Genomic DNA, 5,114 nt, shown 5'->3' on the forward strand with positions numbered 1-5,114 from the left:
CCGGGTTCGATTCCCAGACCATGCATCTCCCCCCCACCCCCAAATGTGAAGAGATTGAATCAGTAACCAAAAGCTCCCTAACAAGGAAAAGTCCAGGACCAGATGACTTTGCTGGTGAATTTTATCAACATTCAAAGAATTAACATTGATTCTGTTCAAACTGTCCCTCAAAATAAAAGAGGATAGGGTGATGCGACAGTGGCTCAGTGGCAAACTTCTCACCTGTCATGCTGGAAACCTGAGTTTGATTCCCATGTGCCTGCCCATGCAAAATAACAATAATAATAATAAGAATAAGAAGAAGAAGACTTCCAATCTCATTCTATAAGATCACTATTCTTCTAATGCCAAACTCAGATAAAGACCAAAAGTAGATTAGAGATTTCAAGGTGGGAAGGGGGGGTGAGAAGGGGAAGGGATGGTAATGGGGAGTTACTTCTTCTTAATGGTACAGAGTTTCATATTGGACAATGAAAAAGTCTTGGTAATAGAAGATGATGATGATGGTGACACAACATTATGAATCTAATTAATGTCACTGAATTGTACACATTGAAAATGGTTAAAATGGAAAATTTATGTTATATGTGTTACCACCATTTAAAAAAATTATAAAGTTGCTTAGAAATAAAAAGGTGTGCAGTTCCCTCAATAGGGAAAATTAGAAAATTTTTTCCATAGATATCAAGTAAGATAACTTTAAAAAGACATACTAGAAAAAAAAGGGATATAGTGGAGTCATGAGTAGTAAAACTCTGTATCATAAAGATATCATTTCTCTTCACCCCCTTCCCAAATAATGCAGCCTTTCAGTGAAATTACAAGAAAATTTTTCTTTGTAGAACTTGAGGCACAAATGCCAAAATTCACAGGGAAGAGCAAAGGATACATACAGACCATCCAATAAAAACATATTAGGCACCCAGTGAGTGAATGAAGGTGGAGAACAGGGTGGAATAGAATTGGGAGGGCCAGGAGTATCTTCAAAAGTAAAGGTAATGCTCTGTTTCTTAAACTGGGTGGTAGGTTCATAAATGTACTTTTTGCTTTTAAGTTTACATATATATATGTATATATGTAGTTTGTAATCAAAATTTAATAAAATAGTGAAAAACAAACAAACAAAAAAAAAACATTTTCTATCCAAATTGACTTGCTCTCTAATGGTTCTAAACAGATTTGTTTTCACTGTCCCTAATATGTTATTATCGCTGCACCAAGGACTTAAGCATTTCCTTTGACTCTTCCTCCTCCTTGCTCTTTAAGGCAACCAGCCCTAGCTCTGGCTCCCAATAGAGAAAGGAAGCTCAGGAAGAAAAAAAATGCTTGGAAAAGAGTTCTTAAAAGAATATTTACAGTTTGGTGATTGCTCAGGAAGCTAAATATAGAATTGCTGTATGATCCGGCAATCCCATTACTAGTAATACATTCAGAAGATCTGAAGACAAAGACACAAACAAACATTTTCACACCGATGTTTATAGCAGCATTATTTGTGATTGCCAAGAGATGGAAACAGTCCAAAGGTCTATCAATGGATAAGGGACTAAACAAGTTGTGGTATATACACACAATGGAATATTATGCAGTTGTAAGAGAGAATAAAGCCATGAAGCAGTTAACAACGTGATTGAACCTTGAGGACATTATGCTGAGTGAAATTAGCCAGAAACAAAAGGACAAATGCCGTATGGTTTCACTAATATGAACTAACATTGAGTGAGTTTTGAGAGTTAAAGTTAAGAATGCTGGTTATCAGGAGATAGAAATAGGGTTGAGATTGGGCATTTGGTACTGAAGGAATACTGATTGTGCAACAGAACTGATTATAAAAATTCTAAATTGATAGCACAATACTATCTGATGGTAGCACAATAATATAAGTACACTGAATGAAGTTGAATGTGAATACGGTTGAGGGGTAAGGGTTGGGGGCATGTACAAAACCAGAAGGAACGATAGAGAATAAAGAGAGAGATGGTATAACTTAGCAATGCCTAGAGTGGACAATTATGGTGATTAAATGTACAAATATAAAAACATTTTTGCATGAAGGAGAGCAATTGAAAGTCAACAAATGGTGGGGGGGTTGGGAGAGAAGTATAGATTCTTTGCAGAAGACAAGGAAATGTCTTCATATAGATTATGGTGGCAAAGGTATGCCTATTTACTGTATGATATACAAATAAAACTGTTTAAAAATGAACAGAGAGGGAGATCCAAGATGGCGTCTTAGTAAGGTACATGCGTCTTAGTTCCTCCGACACCAAATCAACTAATAGGTGAACAGAAACAGTACAAAACAACTCCCAGGGCTACAGCAGGGAATGGACACACAGCGTAACCAAGTCTGGGCTGGCTAGTCTGACTGCGAAACTCAGCTGCGGTGAGTGAGATCCCCGAGCGGCGGGCGATTTCCCGAGCAACCGCAGCTGCGGCGGTCCAAGTTAATCCCTCCCTCCTTCCGGGGCTGACTGAGAGACTCGGAGAGACAAGCTTCCCAGCCAAGGCGGCCGGCGCCACACTTTTGCGGGCGGCTTCGAGTCCGCGACTACAAGTCTCGGATCAGAGGGCTATCCAAAGTCTGGGCTGGCAAGTCTGATTCCGAGTCTTGGCTGCGGCGAGACCCCCGAGCGGCCACAGCTGCGGCGGTCCGAGCTAATCCCTCCCTCCTTCCGGGGCTGGCTGAGAGACTCGGAGAGACAAGCTTCCCAGCCAAGGCGGCCGGCGCCACACTTTTGCGGGCGGCTTCGAGTCCGCGACTACAAGTCTCGGATCAGAGGGCTATCCAAAGTCTGGGCTGGCAAGTCTGATTCCAAGTCTTGGCTGCGGCGAGACCCCCGAGCGGCCACAGCTGCGGTGGTCCGAGCTAATCCCTCCCTCCGTCCGGGGCTGGCTGAGAGACTCGGAGAGACAAGCTTCCCAGCCAAGGCGGCCGGCGCCACACTTTTGCGGGCGGCTTCGAGTCCGCGACTACAAGTCTCGGATCAGAGGGCTATCCAAAGTCTGGGCTGGCAAGTCTGATTCTGAGTCTTGGCTGCGGCGAGACCCCCGAGCGGCCGCAGCTGCGGCGGTCCGAGCTAATCCCTCCCTCCTTCCGGGGCTGGCTGAGAGACTCGGAGAGACAAGCTTCCCAGCCAAGGCGGCCGGCGCCACACTTTTGCGGGCGGCTTCGAGTCCGCGACTACAAGTCTCGGATCAGAGGGCTATCCAAAGTCTGGGCTGGCAAGTCTGATTGCGAGACTTGGCTGCGGCGAGACCCCCGAGCGGCCGCAGCTGCGGCGGTCCGAGCTAATCCCTCCCTCCTTCCCGGGCCGGCTGAGAGTATCGGAGAAGTAAGTTCCCCAAGCCGAGGCAGGCGGCGCCCTTCTTTTGCGGGCGGCTTCGAGTCTCGGCTTTAAGTCCGCGGCTACGAGTCCCGGATCAGAGGGCTATCCAAAGTCTGGGCTGGCTGGACTGAATGCGAGACTCGGCTGCAGTGAGACCCCCGAGCGGCGTGCGATCTCCCGATCAGCGGCAGCTGCGGTGGTCCAAGCTACTCCCTCCCCCCTTTCCGGGCCGGCTGAGAGTATTGGAGAAGCAAGTTTCCCAAGCCGAGGCAAGTGGCACCCCTCTTTTGCGGGCGGCTTCGAGTCTCTGCTTCGAGTCCGCGGATACGAGTCTCAGATAGGAGGGCTATCCAAGCCGCGGAAGCCCCCCCCCCCCCCACGGGAGGCTTCCTGGTCCGGTGGGGAATCCCCCAGGCCCGCTGCGGCCCGCAACCAGCCACAGGGTCCCCTCAAGCCGCGGCAGCTGACTCGCCCACCACGCGCGGCCCTTGAACCAACGGAGAGATTTGGATCCGAAAGCCCCAGGCCACGGAGATCGGTGACTGGGGGAGACCCATTCCAAACACTTGAGACAAACGTGTGCCACGTGCGCCACGTACTGGGCAAGATAAGAAAAACAGATCCCAGAGATTCCACAGAAAAATCTTACAACCTTGCTGGGTCCAACACCCAGAGAAATCTGAATAAATGCCCAGACGCCAGCAGCAGAAGATAACTGTCCACGCTCAAAAGATTGAGAATATGGCCCAGTCAAAGGAACAAACCAATAGCTCAAATGAGACACAAGAGCTGAGACAACTAATCCTGAATATACGAACAGAAATGGAAAACCTCTTCAAAAATGAAATCGATAAATTGAGGGAGGACATGAAGAGGACATGGGCTGAACATAAAGAAGAAATAGAAAAACTGTAAAAACAAATCGCAGAACTTATGGAAGTGAAGGATAAAGTAGCAAACATAGAAAAAATAATGGATAGTTACAATGATAGATTTAAAGAGACAGAAGATAGAATTAGTGATTTGGAGGATGGAACATCTGAATTCCAAAAAGAAACAGAAACTATAGGGAAAAGAATGGAGAAATTTGAACAGGGTATCAGGGAACTCAAGGACAATATGAACCGCACAAATATACGTGTTGTGGGTGTCCCAGAAGGAGAAGAGAAGGGAAAAGGAGGAGAAAAACTAATGGAAGAAATTTTCACTGAAAATTTCCCAACTCTTATGAAAGACCTAAAATTACAGATCCAAGAAGTGCAGCGCACCCCAAAGAGATTAGACCCAAATAGGCGTTCTCCAAGACACTTACTAGTTAGAATGTCAGAGGTCAAAGAGAAAGAGAGGATCTTGAAAGCAGCAAGAGAAAAACAATCCATCACATACAAGGGAAACCCAATAAGACTATGTGTAGATTTCTCAGCAGAAACCATGGAAGCTAGAAGACAGTGGGATGATATATTTAAAATACTAAAAGAGAAAAACTGCCAACCAAGACTCCTATATCCAGCAAAATTATCCTTCAAAAATGAGGGAGAAATTAAAACATTCTCAGACAAAAAGTCACTGAGAGAATTTGTGACCAAGAGACCAGCTCTGCAAGAAATACTAAAGGGAGCATTAGAGTCAGATACAAAAAGACAGAAGAGAGAGATATGGAAAAGAGTGTAGAAAGAAGGAAAATCAGATATGATATATATAATACAAAGGCAAAATGTTAGAGGAAAATATTATCCAAACAGTAATAACACTAAATGTCAATGGACTGAATTCCCCAATCAAAAG

Source organism: Tamandua tetradactyla, chromosome 7 (assembly GCF_023851605.1).
Source record: "Tamandua tetradactyla isolate mTamTet1 chromosome 7, mTamTet1.pri, whole genome shotgun sequence".
Lineage (NCBI taxonomy): Eukaryota > Metazoa > Chordata > Mammalia > Pilosa > Myrmecophagidae > Tamandua > Tamandua tetradactyla.